This window comes from Xenopus laevis, chromosome 3L, assembly GCF_017654675.1.
Source record: "Xenopus laevis strain J_2021 chromosome 3L, Xenopus_laevis_v10.1, whole genome shotgun sequence".
Lineage (NCBI taxonomy): Eukaryota > Metazoa > Chordata > Amphibia > Anura > Pipidae > Xenopus > Xenopus laevis.
Window position 1 is genome coordinate 44070695 of NC_054375.1, and position 17720 is coordinate 44088414.

Here is a 17720-nt window from a genome sequence, read left to right on the forward strand (position 1 = left end):
CCAGCTGTCGTTCGTCGCCCCTCTCCCCTCTCTTTTATTTACTCAAATTTTCATCATCAGGACCGGAGCAATGGGGATTGGCCCGGGCCTTGGTGGCCTCTCCACAAATCCGCTCATGGGTCTCTTACATGTATTTGGACTTGGAATTATTGCAACTCATTGGACTGGGGTTTAATGTGCTGAGACCATAGTGTAACTATTTGGAACTCTTTTTTTTGTAAGTGACTATATATATTTACTACACTGGGAGCATATCTACATGTCACTACTTCAAGAATACATGTGCCCACTAATAGTAAAGTCCAATAGGTAACCCACCAGCACACCCTGGCCTCTTAAAAAAAAAAAGCTGGTCCAGTGCACGGTATGAGGGAACGGCACCCTCCAAATTCATTGAAGGAAAGGAATAACTGGCACACAAGACCTCATGCAAGAGGGATAATCCCTGCATGTTTATTGAAGTGTAACGTTTTGGGGCATGTCTGATGAAGGGGCTTGCCCCCAAAATGTTACACCCTAATCAAAGGACACTCTTCTGCTGATTTAGGAAGGATACATTATAGTGTGTAAGTGTACATAAATGTGTTCTAGTAAGTATATATTTTTAGGGATGCACCGAATCCAGGATTCGGTTCAGAATTCACCCTTTTCCAGCAGGATTCTGCCGAATCCTTCTGCCCGGCCGAACCGAATCTGAATCCTAATTTGCACAAAACAAGGAAGTAAAAAATGTTTTCCCCTTCCCACTCCTAATTTGCATATGTAAATTAGGATTCGGATTTGGTTAGATATTCGGCCAGATCCAAAATAGTGGATTTGGTGCATCCCTATATATTTTAAATGTGCTTTCGCATTTCTGCCCGTTGGTAAAGCACTCACAGTTGCAGCTGCTATGATAGATTCCCTTACTGGCCAGCTGAGACAATTTGTGAGCCAGTTGGGAATGATGCTTTCTGTGTTTTGCCTCATGTAACCCCTGTAAATATTATTCTTGCAAGTCTTACGGTGATTTTGTTCAGCAGTTACATTGGCCAGATGGTTCTCCTTTTGAGACTAAACACACGATGAATATGTTCCACTGTCATACAATTCCCTTCTGTCCACTGATTTCACTGGGTGGGGGTTCTGACTACTGTTTTTGGAATTTTGGAAAATACATTCACACTGTGTTTATCTTACAATGCATGTTAATGATAGAAGAAACGCAGTGGTAGAGAAATAGTGACAGTACCAACTTGTTGTCACATTCAGAACATGGGCTTGGCCTTTTCTTTTCCAGCTTTGTCTTTATTTGGGAACATAACATGCATGGAATCTATTATATGGATCCATTATCCAGGAAGCTCCAAAATATGTTAGTACCATTACTGGGTTGGTGCCCTCCAGCAACAGCCAGAATTGAGCAGGTTACCTGAAATATACAGTATATACATGACTATGAAGATTTTCATTCATCCAGGTCATGGTATATCTAGTATAGGTAAATCTATAACAACTGGACTTGCCTCAGCAAGAAATGTTTTCAACTAAATGTATCAATTTAGAACAGTTCACAGGGTCGGCGACCCCCCCTCCCAGAGCTGCTTTAGAAAGTGAAAAATGACACTTTAAGCTTCAATGTTAAAAAAATGGTAACACATAGAAAGTCATTGGAAAAAGTCTTTATTTCTGGTGAACTCTATGAAACCAACTGAACTGAAAAAAGTGTTGGAAGATGAACAACCCCTTAAAATGGTGTGTTGCTGGTCCTATCTATAACTATAAACATGAAACACTTTCAAATGTGAAATTTTGATATACAGGTATAGGATCCGTTATGAGGAAACCTGTTATTCAGAAAGCTCAGAATTACAGGAAGGCCATCTCCCATAGATGCCATTTTAATTAATTCACTTTTTGAAACATTATTTCCTCTGTAATAATAAAACAGTACCTTGTACTTAAGCCCAACTAAGATATACTTGATCCTTATTGGAGGCAAAACAGTTCTATTGGGTTATTTGATGTTTTTTTTAATTTGATTTTCTAGTAGACTTAAGGTATGAAGATCCAAATAACAGAAAGATACTTTATCCGGAAAACCTCAGGTCCCAAACATTCTGGCTAACAGGTCCCATACCTGTACTACACCTTAAGCCTCATTCTCAAATGCAGCACAATCTTTAGTATAATTTTGCAATCTTTAGTAAAAATTTCCTACTAACGCCCATGATCTAAGGAGTTATTTTCCCTTTTCTTTGTGGAAACATAAACTTTAGATTAATAATCCACCAATTTACTTGTTTAGCCTTTAGTTCCGGGGGAAATCTGGGTTTACAATGTTCTGCATAAAACTGATGGTGCCATATCTATGTAAAGTTTCTTAATTGAGGACAGGTATGAAATAAGAAACCTGTTATCCAGAAAGCTCTACATTACAGTTCCCATAGACTCTGTTATAATCAAATAATTAAAATTCTGAAAAATGATTTCCTATTTCTCTGTAATAATAAAACAGTACCTTATACTTGATCCCAGATAAGATATAATTCATCCTTATTGGTGGAAAAAAAATTGGTTTATTTAATGTTTAAATTATTTTTAAGTCAATTTAATGTATGCCAAATCCAAATTACCCAAAAGAGCCCTTATCTGGAAAAGCTATAAGTTTTTCCATGTCCATGACCTATCATAGTCTCTTATTAGGGGGCACCTTTAGGGGGACCTTCCATTTTCTTGCTATTAGAAATAGCAGGGCAAATATACTACTTGTATAGAAGTTTGAAGTTTTAAAAAATGAGTACTGCTATGCAGACAGGATTTATTAACAAAATGAGTACTGCTATGCAGACGGGGGGTGGAGGTGAACCCCTCTGCTTATGCCCTTATAAAAGTAGACTTTCTTTTACCCGCTCATGGTAAAAATGAGCTATGGTTGTTGTTATTTTGTTCTTAGGTGTAATGCAGAGAGTTCAGACACCTACCCATGCTGTGCTCCAGGAGATCATATTGAAACCCTGAGCTCCCAAGTATTACAGCTAATAGAAACCCAAACTGTATATGATCATATTGTTTTTACATTCACACCTGCTTCTTTATTTCTTTATCTTTTTACTCTGTGACATCTACACCTACATTCCCACATAAATGCCAACATTCATATTTGCAGAGACTTTTCAAAACAATCACTAAACCAAGAACAAGTAATGCAAAAATGTTCAAAGAGTTTTTTAAAAAAAGAAAGTGCAAACATTAAGTAATGAGGTGGGAATTTCAGGCCAAGATAAAAGTTAAAATTATGCTTGAAAGGATCTTATTTGTCTGTGTTTATGTTATTGTAACAACAATAACATCCTAGTTTAACACCTGTGTGTATATTTATTCCATATGGGTGCCCCCATGAAACATTTATTGTTATATGAACATGCTTCATGAATAAGGATGCAGAACGTAAATAACCTGGAGGCAACATAACAGTTGCAAATCCAAGCAGGTCTATGAGTCAGCTCCTATATTAAGGCAGTGTAGCTTCAATATGACAGTTGACTTAACCCTGTATGTGACAATCAGCTTAAAGGGAAATGACATGAGCTGGTGTTGTTGGGCTTATGTAAAACGGCACATAAACATTATCTGAATTTCTAAAAATAAATATCTTCATCTTCATACCAGATTCCGTGGATCAATAGTCTTTCTCTGGTTGCAGGCGCCATTTACACAACTCCCTTAGGCTCACAAAGTAATGAAACCACTCCCTCACCATGCCCCATTGTAAAGTGTTGGATTCTGGGACTTTATGTCCCTCAGCTTTATAAGTGGGAGGTACACAAATTCTCTGGAAAGCAGAGAGACTTTAAATCCCAGAGTCGAAAGCAGAGAGACTTTAAATCCCATTATCAAACATAAATGTATGAAATCAAGAAAAACATAGAGTGAAGCTGAATGATGAAATTGTGGTTTATACTCAGTACTCAGTACAGAAAGCCACCAGGGAGTTGGGGAGTATAGTGAGATGAAAAGGGATGGTCTGAGGGCTGCAAAGAGGCTTGTGAGGTAAGCAGGCATATTTGGGGTGGATTTGGGGAATGGCAGGGCATGATGTTTAGTTAGTTATGCATTATTATTTAATTTAGCCAGGACAGGACCTAACACCCTGGGGACCCAGTCAACTGGTCGGCTAATAATTAAAGGGGGAGAGGGCTTCTAACTGTGTTTTTTAGCAGCAGCTAAATAGAAGCAAGAGAAGTTGGAAATATAAGAATTTAAGAGAGACAAACAGGGATGCAGAGCAATAAGAACAAAATTGCTAGAATTTTTTTAAAAAAAATACAAAGGGATTGGGGCTAGAAGACAAGAAAATAAGGGAAATAATAGAAAATCAAAGACCATGAAGCAAAGTAGAATGTATGTACTGTATGCCCATTTAAAATACCAGAACATACTGCATGTCATCAAGAGGTAATCAGGGTTTTTGGATTTGTTTTTACAAAAGTGCAGAATCTACTGCATCTGACAATAGGACACGGTAAAATAGCAATATAACCTATATGTAGGTATATATATATATATATATATATATATATATATATATATATATATATATATACTGTATATATATATATATACAGTATATATATATATATATATATATATATATATATATATATATATATATATACACATATTTTGACACTAGTTTTTTTAACATCCTGCCTGGAGTTAAACCAGTGACCTGGTGTTTTCCTGCTGTCTGCATTGCCTCTGTGCTATGTGAGCAGACATCCAAGGTCCTGGTTCACTCCTATTGCCATCCTTGTATTTGCAAGTGGGCATGCATTGTTTCCCCTGTTGATAGTCTGGCCACAGGTGATCAGTGTAAGCCATAAGTCCGGCTATAAAACCCCCCTACTCTGCACTGACTCATTGCCCAAAGTAGGTCTATTCTGAGAGTGATCTTCATCTGATTTACTCTTGCCTGTTCCTTGACCATTGCTGTTTCGTTGCCTGAATCGACTTTGCCTGATTAATGACTACTTTTCCTGATTCTGTAGTGCCCTGACTGTTTGGTTATTGATCCCAGCCTTTTCTGCCACTACACTTATTACCTCGATCCTCCTGTCACATGTTCAGGTTCTTGCTTGCCCAGAACCATTGCCTTGGTTCTCTCACTTTAAAGCTGGCCATAGACGCAAAGATCCAATTCGAATCCTCGAACGATCGGACTTCCCCATCTCCCAACCTGCCACTAACCATTCCGATCAAATAAAGTAGTAGAAGAACAGATCAAGCGATGTTCTGCCCCTGAAAGCAATTGTGCCCCCTGAAAATCGTACGATCGGCAATACATGCAGAGAAATTATCTGCAGCCAACAGAAATCTTTTAACCTGTCCGGGACTCTCCACACACGGTCCAAAAATCGTAGGAATCGAGGGATTCATACAATCGGATCTTTGCGTCTAGGGCCAGCTTAAGAACCTGGCAGCATCCGAGTAGGGAAGGGCTCCCCCGACGTGAAAGGCGTGAGCCGTGACCGGAACCTTGGCATTTGTTCTAGGTTTTGAGCTACAGAACGTGACAAGTTTACCATTTCCTACTGCCCCAAGCTGTATGGAAAACCGAGTCACGCCATTAATCTTTACAAATGTTTTAGCCAGTGAAAGTACTAAACCTAAGAAGAGGAAATTGTTTAACAGCAGATGAAAATCCCCAGTCTTATTGTTCTGTACAACTAGTATTTCCCAGAACTAATTATTTTTTATCATCATAATCTTGTGCCACTGGGGAACCTTAGTAAGATTTCATCTATGGAACAGGAACAAGGAAATTCCATGTGTTACAGCAAATATTGTCGCAAGCAACAGTAATCATGGTTACTGATGGCAAGGAATGGCCCTTATCTCTGTCATTTACTTGATCAAGTTCAAAAAAATGCCTCGGCTTAGCAAAAATCACGAAACTCTTAGAAAATACATTTAGGGTCTGATTTAGAAACAAATGAAGTGGAACGGTTTCCTTTTTCAATATATTTTGACAGCATTATATAATTTAGAAGTAGATAACATACTACAATTTTACTAAAATCCCATTACTTGTAAAGGTATCTTATTTGAAACCCAATATCCAGATAGCTCTGAATTACAGGAAGGTCATCTTCCACAGAGTTCATATTAAACAATTCGATATTTTAAAAATAATTTTCTTTTTTTCTGAAATAATAAAACAGCATTTTGTACTTGATGATAACTACGCTGCATAAATCCATATAGAGGACAAAACATTTATATTGGGCTTTGATTATTTTCCATTTATTTTCCAAAAAAAATGATAAATTAAGCATTTTACTAGATATAAAGTAGAAAATATGATGATGAAATTGGCATAAAAGGATTTGTAGTCAGTTATGTCAAAAAATGTTGATGTGTCAAAACTGGAGTTCTATATGTAGATTTTGGAAGAATGGGACACAGATTTATTTTTTTAATTTTATGCATTTGAAAGTCTCTCTTTTTTTCTTCATGTTTGTGAAGACTAGTGGTACTAAAACGTGGCTCTGTTTTCATTTACCATGCTCATTCATCTTCACAATATATGCTACTTAAAAAAAAAAAAGCATTACAAAATAAACGAGCATGCAAGGGCAGTAATTAAGGAGTGACACTGTTTTATTTATGGGCAAGTAAGCACAAAGAATAATCTCCCAGCAGACGCAGAACAGCATTTGGAAACAAGGTGTGACTATGACAGTATCTGATAGCCTCATGCTTCATCATTTGGCTCCAGGCCTGCTGCAAGTCGCCACCAAATCCTTCCACCCCATTATCTCATTTCCTTATTAACATCTTGGCAAACACAACCCCTTCTCTCCTGTAGACACAACAGAAGACAAATCAGACTCTTTTCCCCCACTTGCCTATCTGATGCTGGCTTCCAGATCATATATAAATGACTATTTATCAGATACAGACTATGCATAAGCTGTTCTTGCACTTTGGGGCCAGTTGAGCTGATTTTATGGAGCTCTTTTATTAGCATTGTCGCTTTCAAAAAATTGTCACCAACAGCTGGTATCCAGGTACGAGCAGGAGATTAGTAACATAGAGAAGCAGCATAAAAAAATTCAATACGCTGACCCTCCATAGGGACACTCTTAACCAACTGACAGATCTCCTTACTGAAAAAGCAGAAAAATTGAAGCATCTGGTTTTGGTCTTCAAGACAAGCCAGCCTTTACTGGCCAAGAAACTACATTATATCGCTCTGATACATAATGTACATTCTAACAAACGGAAACTTCTGTACAAACCTGAATACATAATAAGTGAATTTCACTTATTTTACTAGGTTTAAAATGCCCCTCTGAATCTCCCTTCTCCTTAAGCCAAATAGATAAGCGTAGCTTGTTCCAATTCATAAAACGCCTCTGATTAGCAGCAGAAGGTCATATTACACAAGGTCAAGTAAAATTAGCCAAAGAATTTTTTTAAAAACTTCTCTGCCCCCCACTCTTGAATAAAAACATGATATTTCTTGCAGTCCCCCCAGATAACTGCAGTATTTGATAAAATGAATATGTTAGTATAGATACAGTAAGTTAGTAGCTATAGCCATAGATATGTTAGAAAGGAAACTAGAATAAAATTAAGTTTTAAATGTAGATAAAAATCAACCCTTTGCCTTTGTAGCAGTAATGAGCATTTTGGGTTACCTGGGTGTTTTTGTAGCCAGTGGCATAACTAGGGGTCCTGGTAAGAACATACTCCACCACCCAAATTTACACCACTGACTGTAGTTCTGTTGGCAAGAGACTAAGGGGCAGATTTACAAAAAGATGAATTGTCAGCAGGTGCAAATTCATTATCACTACGCTAATTCACTAGAATGCGAAGTTGCGTCCTGGGCGCCAATGCTGGCTAGCGATACTTCATCAGTGCGAGCATTTCATAGCGAAGATTCGCTAGCGTTTGTGCCTAGCGAAAAGTCATTAGTGATCTTACGCTTAGGTCAATTTGAATAGAGCAGGTACATTAAAGTTGTATGGACTTCATTCATTGTATGAATTTATTAGAGATGTTGGTGCAAATGCTTGAAGTGGCCACTTTTTATGGAACCCTAATAAAGACAAAAGAGATCATATAATGCCCTAGACATGAGCCCACTGTAAAATGAATGTTCCATAGCCCTCAAATGTCTGGGGGAAAATGTTAACCCAAAAAAGTTCAAGTCATGACTTTTGCAGGCAATCCCGCTTAAAAAAAGGAAAAGTCTCCAGCGTTTTTCCAACTTGCATTTTCGGCAGACAGGATATGATGTAAGTGACATAAGATTGAGGAAGAAGCTTCATTTTAGCAGTTCGCCTTGTCTGGGGTGAAGAAGTAAACTCTGGCGAAAGAGGTAACTTTTAGTAAAATCCGCACTTTAGTGAATTTGCAGAGCAACGACCATTCAACCGAGAAACAGAGTGCGAATGCTAGCGACAATCTCTTTCGCTAGCGAATTGTCATTTGCGCCTGTTCGTGAATTGGCAATGTCCCCGCGGATGTAATATCTGGCGAAAAATCGCTACCATTAGCCACTTCGCCCTTTAGTAAATCTGCCCCATAATGTTTAAAATGCTCCAAATTGAGCTGGAAAATTGCACTTTTCAAAATGTAAAAAAACAATAAGAAAAAGTCCTTTAGATTTGTTAACCCTTGTCGATCCTTTTCTAGTCTCTCAGCTCTACATAAAAAATCTCACAGGTATAAAAGCGAATCAGCACCTATGGCAACACAGAAAACAGACAACAGAACAAAAATATGGTGTAGTATGTTCAGATTTCTCTAGATGACACCATGGGGCACATTTACTAAGGGTCGAATTTCGAAGTGAAAAAAACTCGAATCTCGACCATCGAATTTTAGTAGTTCGATATTCGAAGTCGAAGTTTTTTTTTGATCGAATATGGGAATATTTGATTGAAGAAAAATCGTTCGATCAATCGAACGATTTTCAAAAAAGAAACTTTGGCTTCTAAAAACTTAGCCAAATGTTGGCTATAGTTTCTAGGAGGTCCCCATAGGCTAACATAGCAATTCAGCCGGTTTAAGGTGGCGAAGTGTCGAAGTTGAAGTTTTTTAAAGAGACAGTACTTCCATTTTCGAATGGTGGAATATTCAACGTTTTTTTCAATTCGAATCAAAGTCGAATTTGGCCTATTCCATGGTCGAAATACCCAAAAAATTACTTTGAAATTCGAAGTTTTTGAATTCGAAAATTCACTTCGACCCTTAGTAAATGGGCCCCCATGTGTTGGAAGACAAGAAAAACTTTCTCGTCTTAGTTCCCCTTTAAAGAACCTTTTAACTTCTCCAGATGCCTCAGAGAAAGCTGATTGGCTTAGCAAAATGCGTCAGGCAGAGGTGACGTCACTGAAAGCTGCGGAGGAGAACCACGAGGAAGAGAGGGACGCCAACAAAACTATTCTCTCTGGACTAAAATCCGGGAAACCTGCTAAAAGACTTGCATATGGGTGACTATCCTCATGATAACTAAAGTAAGTGCAATATTTTTACATTTTTATCTGTATTAATAAAACAGTAATGAGCTATGAGATCTTTGTATTTCCATATTGGGGCATGAAGTTACTGCTTGGAAAAGGAGAGAACATGACTGAATATTACATGCAATAAAGAAATTGCCATCTTGTAAGTAGGCACTTTGGCCAAAGTTGGTGGAGGTTTTTGGAATAAGCTTATATGCATGCTCTGGAGAAGAAAAAAGGTTCTTTAAAGGGAAACTAACACAAGAAAAATGTTCTTGTCTTCCAACACATGGGGGCATATTTATCAAGGGTCACATTTCGAATTAAAAAACTTCGAAATTCAAATTCAAAAAGGCCAACCAAAATTAAGTCTATGCTTTTTTTTATGGTTGAATAGGTCCGTAATCGTATGAATTGAAGGAATGGCACATTCGATCAAATTCGATTTGAAGTTTTTTCCAAAAAAAACCTTAAATTTTTCAAAGTCCACCAATTGACTCCAAATAAGTTAGAGGAGGTCCCCCATAGGCTAAAACAGCAATTCGGCAGGTTTTAGATGACCAATGGTCGAAGTCAAATTTATAAAGAGACAGTACATGATACATTTCGATATTTGAATTTTTGAATATTTATCAAATTCAAATCGAATGTGGACTATTTCCAAAATAGCTCGAAGTTCGAAAGTTCACCTTGACCTATGATAAATCTGCCCCATTGTGTCATCTAGAGAAATCTGAACATACTACACCATATTTTTGTTCTGTTGTCTGTTTTCTCTGTTGCCATAGGTGCTGATTTGCTTTTATAACTGTGAGACTTTTCAGAATGTGCTGCATTTCTATATACGCATATCTAGGATAATTTGGTGGGGCTTTGTCACTGGCAGGAACCTTGCTCCCTCAGGTGTGAAAGTGCTCCACGTTCCATCACCCTCAGATTGTATGCAATAGCACCAAAAGGAAAGTATATATATATATATATATATATATATATATATATATATATATATATATATATATATATATATATATATTCACCAAAGTTGTCAGAATGAGACAGATACAAATATTGTCTTTAATTGCAATTAAATTCGAGAATAAGTGAAAATATTTTAAAAATGGTTAATGGACCTACATTTTCTTTTATTGTGCCAAAAAACATCCCTTGGATGGAGAAACATTTAAAGAACCATGAACCTGCTGGTTTTCTATTACCTTCTACTTATGGATTGTTCACCTTTGGATTAACTTTGACTATCGTGCGTTAGTGATATTCCGAGATATTTTGCTTTTGGTTTTCATTTGTTATTTGTGGTTTTTGAGTTATTTTGCTTTTTTATTCAGCAGCTCTCCTGTTTGCAATTCAAGCAATTCAGTTGCTTGGGTACATTTCCATAGCAACCATGCATTGACATGAATAAGAGACTTAAAAATGAATAGAACAGGGCCTGAATAGAAAGGCGAGTAATAAACAGTAGCAATAACAATACATCTGTAGCCTTACAGAGCGTTTGTTTTGTGACCACTGGAAAGAGTCAGAAGAAGAAGGCAAAAAAACTATAAAAAAAAATGAAGGCCAATTGAAAAGTTGCTTAGAAATAGTCCTCCCTTTAAACTAATACATATTTATTTTAAATAAAGGCTTTGTTTTTTTTTTTTGTTCTAAAAATCCTGTCTTATAGTGCAATTTTACATTTAGTTGCCAGCTATAGCAGAAGCTAACTTTAGAAATAGCAAAAGCCACATGAAATAATAACGATTTCTCTGAAAACTGAAGATGAGATGCTTCTTAGGGAGTTTCTTCCAACCAGTCATGCTATACAATTCCCATGCCTGTAGGCACAACACCAAGCTGCTGGGGATTGTGGAGGCTGTAGATTAACTACATCTATAAGGCCAAATGCTGAGCATGCATTTTAGTACATGTGCCAGAAATGTAAAGCTGTGTTTTTTCTTTTTTATATCATTCTGTGTTGGCTCTGGACACTCTGTGACCCTTGGAGATATGTAAATATCTCTACAACATCTGAAAATGATCATTATATTTTTAAGATGACAGCAATAAAGTTAAATGAAAAATCAAAAAGCAAAATGGAAAAGATTTATGAGGTTATTCTGCAGCTCTGTGTTTCAAACATTCAACCGATTCCTTTAAGAATTATCTCTAAAGCCTGTTGCTGAGGGTTCCAATATCCATTCCGTATGCTGGAATAACCGACGGGACCCTTTGGGAAGTATAATGAGAAACAGCAAAGGATGAATTTCTGTATTTCTAGGATGTATATACTGTAGGACAGAGGTTTGTGGTCTTTACTGGCTCAATTTCCCATATGACACCCCGTGTTTGTCTATCAGTCATTCAGCCATTCTTCTAAGAATATCCAGCACAGCAAATAAGTATTCAACCCAAATTTCACCCTAATTGACCATCAAGATGGGCCACTAGAGTATCTCCTAACCCAACTACACGTTCTCGTCAGCTCTCTCTAATTGGCCTAGGCCTCAGTGGTGTAACTAGATATCACTGGGCCCCACAGCAAATTCTTTTTCAGGCCCCCAAAATGTCTAGAGGCTGACCTGTTTTACCAATATTTATTTAAATTGTATATGAAAGAGGGCCTCATAGTGCCCCTATACCTCCTGGGTTCCCCTGCAGCTGCTGGGTCTGCTTCCCCTGTAGTTATGCTCAGGCCCAGATTTGTGGTGAGGCCACAGAGGCCCAGGCCTAGGGCGGCAAAATTTTAGGGGCGGAATGCTGCCCAGCCACATCCTAAGCAGCACTGGGGGCTCAAAGCTCCCCTGTACCCCGGAGCTCGAGAACACATTCGCGCAGAGGAGGTGTTGTGCGCAGTATAGCTTGGCGCTAGGACCCTGTGGAAGTGGTGGCAGGTGGGGGTGTGCGGGACCTTCCGGTGCTGGGACCATGCGGCCTTGGGGCGCCGCGCTATGGAATTCGGCCCTGGTTACGCTCCTGCTAGGCCTCACAGCCACAGCCAAGGGGGCTAGCTGTGCATTTAGGGATACTGATATAGGGGTATGTACAATTACATAATTGGCACATAAATGCTCAAAAATGTCCTTTGAGGAGCACTGCCAATATACTCCGGAAAAGCCCACTTGGATCCCTCTGTGTCAAAAGTCCATGAAATTCATCCTGCAGCACTCCATTCCAAAAAGTTTTTATTTGTGCCAATAAGCAATTGTATAATAAAATCACTAAAATAGCTGTGTTAGGGGGAGGGGCAAAACAACTCCACCTCCCAAGCTAAGGTACAACTCCCATGATGCTTAGTCAGGGTCGGACTGGCCTGGCAGGACACCGGGAAACAACCCGGTGGGCCCTGGCCCTCATGGGACCCGCAGGGCCAGACCCCCTCTCCCAATCTCCTGGCCCTAAAAAAATAAAAAAATAAAAAACAATTTGCGGCTCCTTTTGTTCATACGCGGCGTAGCAGTAAGGGGTCCGAACGGGGGCCCTGGACAGCGGCCCTGGACCCCAGGCCCCACAGTCCGACCCTGTGCTCAGTGACAATAGTAGGGAGGTGGTGTGATATGATCAGTGTTTTCAAACACAGTACACTGTGTTCATAATATAATGCATCAAGCAATCCAAAAAAGTCTATATGTGATCCCAAACTAGTATATTATTGATATCCAAATGTCCATGAGAAAGCTCAGATAATATATTCTGAACGGTTGTACTTACATATTGTATCAATATTTGCTCATATCTTGGGCCTGAGTGTATTTTGATAAAACACTAGTCATCCCAAGGTCAGGAGCAAGAGTATAGTAGAGCTTTTCCAATATCTTTCCTCCATGTCAAAAGTGGCACCAATTTTAGTCGAAATATGCCCCCCAAAAAGGCTACTATTTCTGAATTGAAGGTGATTCCTACATGCAGAGGCAAAGCTTAAAGTCTGACAGCAACTGCATTGTACATTCCAGACAGGCAGGCATAGCAGTCACAGAGGTGCACTGAGGCCGTCCCTCTCTATAAGGCACATGTGTGCATTAGCCCCTGAGCCCTGGGGAGCCTTACAATAAAGAATCATCAGTTTATTCAGCTGCAACCTTATACTCCGGAGTCCTACGGCAACATTCAACGTTTAAACATTGAACATTTCAACTCAGGCCATAGATTTATACGGCTCTAGCTCTAATGGGTACAACATTTTGAAATCACGTTGTAAATCGAAGAACACCAGGTTCTAATATGTGAAATTATATTTCCAAGCCTACCCTGTATTGTAAAAATAAACCAAGCTCGTTCCTTTACCACAGTATGTGCACTTCATTTCCTATAAATAATAATGGTCATAGACGCTGGGCCAAATCAATATGTATTTGATGTTTAAGTTGAAATGTCACTCTCATTAATCACGAGTACAATATACTGATGTACGGCCTGAAAGACTCTGTGTTTGTACATGCGTGCTGATTTGCTCTTAAAGGAAAAGTACACCAGGAGTCTATCATCCATTTATTTTTCTATGAAATGGCGTGTAAGAAATAACTATGTAACTCGGAGCTGCCAGTGAATGGTCTCATTTATCTTAATACAGTGAAGCCTCGATTCTAAGTCCACTGATTTTAAGTTTTCTCGCATTTTACATTTTTTATTTGTGGTCCCACCAATTTATAATGCATTTTAATGGGTGCATTTCCCTAATTTTGTCCCAATGTACCCAAAAACTGCTTTTTTTCCTTTTATGAATGTTATTATTTGTGAAATAAAGAGGTTTAAAATACTAACCAGATGTATATTTTGCCATGGTTCTGTCTGTAAATGGTCATTTCCAATTAGTTTGCCCCTTATACAGTCCTGCACCAATCACTTATTGCTTTAGGATGTGTACAGTATGTGACTGACAAAGACTCTTGCACATGTCCCCCCCCCATAGTGTAACATTAACACTGCAATGCTTCACCCTTGTTATTAACACAGTAAATATTATTTCTCAAAGTAAAACTGACTCCTGTGCTTATATCCTTTCAGTGCTTGAAGAAAAAGTTACTTTAACACATTTCCCTGATTTTACATTTTCCTGGATTTTACATGATTTTTTCCTGGTCCCCTGAAAAATCAAAAATGGGCGTTCTACTGTATTTTAAAAAGAGAATATTTGAAAATACTGTAAAACATTGGGGTTCCAAGTTGTAAGTTACCCCTCAACCATTCTAGTCACTTACCGAGTACTGTGGGTTGGCTCATTTTTTAGAAGACACACCAACCATTTTCTTTTTCGTCACAGCATTTTCCCACAGAATTCCAGCTTTGTTGCACTCACTAGGGGCCACCTGACACAATTGTGGTCGATCATAATGATGCTTGCTCTTCTGTGTAAATTAGACGTATTTGGAATCCAGCATAATTTTGGGTGTCCCCTAAGCAAAGTCGCCCACAACTTATGCACCTGGTTGTTTGTAAATTAGTAGCTGTTTTTCATGAACTGTACTAAGTATTTGTACTAAGTAAGATGCAAGCTTCAAGATCAAGATCAAGTCTCCAGCATTAGTGTCTGCTTTGCTTGATCAGTCAATTGCACCACCCAACGTAGACATTGATGGGTCAGCAGAATATGATACCCAACCAACGGCACAGTCTCCCTTTCATTCCTTGTCAGAAAGAGCTCAATATATTAGCAAATATGGTACAGTGGCAGATACAATTTTCAAACAGGCCCTATCTCCAAATCAATTAATATCTATAGTACACAAATATCGGTCAGGATGAGTGGGCCGCCATACATGTACTGCAGTTTGTAAGTCATTTCTAGAAGCATGCGTGTTTCAAGCTTCAGTGATATTAGCTTTCCAGGTTAAGTGCAACACACCAGCACAATTGCAGAGCAGTCACAGATGTAATGGAGTTTATTTAACCCTGTTCTTCATCCAGTCCATTTATATACCGTGCATGCAATATTGCCATATGAGAACTGAAAAGCTCTGGCTCCAAATTCAGACTATAAATCAAACACAGATGGGGGATTTGGGCTTTAGATTCTTTAAAAGAAGATGAAATGTTTAAAAGTGGCAGACCTGAACTATGTCATTCCTACTTTGCAAACGATGGGAAATCAATATAAAGAAACAATTGTTTTATGTATTTACAATGTTTAGGCCCTAATCATGTACTCTAACCTGGCAAGTGTGTGAGGAGGTGAAATATAAATTAATTGTGAACAGTTATGAATACTTAGGTGTAGTTTAAACTACAGCAGGTAGCAGCAACTAAGGTTGGGCCATGGTTAGGTAATTCCCCAAAAAAAGCATTTTGAGGGCATCCCGTGCAAATGGAAATATTATGCGAGATCCTGGGCCTTCTTCCCAAAATTCCTTCTGTCTTTCCACCATGAACTTTAATAAATGGGGAGAGCCAAAGCAGCACAGAGAAAGAGCCTCTTTGGCCTAGGTACTACTCCCCAGAAACTGCAGTAGGACAGATAAAAGTGGGGCTCACAATAGAAGCCTTCTGTTATTCACTGCCAAAGCTACATATTTGTCATGAGACATTGTTACAAACAGGGATTTTGGGAGGCTGGGGCATGTCCATGGGTGACTTAGAATAGTAGGTTAAGACAAGAGTGAGGTGTAAAATGTTGTATGCAAATGTGAAGAGGAATGTAAATAGTAGATAATCCTTTGACAGGTACAGTGTACATAGGTGGTTTTGCTCTCCCTGGTGTGCAGATGTAGATGGAGCTGCAGGAGGCATACATTCATTCAATCAAACAAACATGGTATCCAAAACAAAAAGATTAGAAGGAAGCATGTCTTGGGGAAAGAGTTGGAAAATAAATTCCAGTGAAAAAAATTCTAGTATCTTTCTAGAGGGAAAATTAGATATTCACACATTTATTCTTCTTTGACAGCAATTTCTATTGCAAAGATGTGAACATTTTTATTGAGCTTGAGTTTCCCATAGACTTGCATTGCATTATATTTTCTTTCAGCTCAAAAAACTCTCTCGATAGAATGTGGAGTATGACTTGCAAGGCTCTGGCCCATGTTACAGAATGGTTTTCTCCTGCACCTTAGCTTTAATAACTGAGCCAGATTGTTAAAATGTATTTGCCCTAAATTCATGAAACGTTTCAATAAATAAACGCTCAGCCTGCGGGAAGTACATTTCACCATTGCCCATGTTGGTTCTGGTTATAGGAATATGATGTGAATGGAATTGGTCTGCTTGCACTGTAGGTGACCTGATCCAGCGTACGGATGGATAAAGGAATTTGATGGGGGCTTTATAAGTAACAATAACAGGTTCATTCAGACATAGAAGAGTGTAGAAATCTGCCAGATTAACTGGGTTTCAGTGACATCCCTGCCCCCAAAATAAGCACAGGGATGGACTAACTTAAAAGTGTTTTGCAGTGTTCTTCTACCATGAAAAACCAGGGGCACCAGTGTATTCCAATAGTTACACACCAATAGTTGGCCACAAATCCAAGGGTTTACCCACAGGTCTGGCAGGTTTTGGCTGACTTCGATTGCTGGGTTGTGGGGGCTTTAGGTTGAGCTCTTCAACCTTACTATGCTTGCTTTTGCCTCCGGCAGCCTTTATTTATAAGTGTGCTCCTGCCACACCATGTTTCGTGACGTCAAAGATGGGTGGGTCAGGCACAGGTCTATAAATAGAGCGGCCGTGCTGGGTTGGGTAGGGTTTGGGTTTGGTGGTCTCGGGTTGTGGGTCTTTGTTTTCTGTTGTCCAACACATTACTACTGCTATGTAATCAAGAAAGAATAGGGATGAACTAAATCTAATATTTGGATCAGGATTCCGCCTTTTTCAGCAGGATTTGGATTTGGATTTGACCAGATCCAAGTGCCTGGCTGAACCGAATCCTTAAAATCACATGACATTTTGTCACACAAATAAGGAAAATGTGTTTTTTTCCCCATGTGCCTAGGACAAGGCTCTTCTTAAGCCCTAATTTACGTATGTAAATTATGGTTCCGATTTTTGAAAGATTTGGCTGAATCCCAATAGAGTGTATTCAATGTATCCCTAGGAGAGAGAAGCAGAGAATCAGCTCTTAAATCATTTTTATGACCTGGTCCCTTGTTCTTTCCCTGCATGAGATTGATATCTCCAGGGCCCATCAAGAATGATGCATGTTTATAGCATTAAATGGAGCAGTTAATTCAAATAAATTAAATTAATAACATTGAATTCATTATTATTGGCATCCCAAGTGCATTATGGGGACTCTGT

General features: G+C 38.7%; 1 protein-coding gene across 1 annotated transcript in view; it reads left to right on the plus strand.

Annotated features, from left to right (window-relative positions):
• Nucleotides 1-17720, plus strand: part of p4ha2.L (prolyl 4-hydroxylase, alpha polypeptide 2 L homeolog) — a 95506-nt gene that overhangs the window by 13444 nt on the left and 64342 nt on the right. The gene's annotated exons all lie outside the window — the stretch shown is intronic.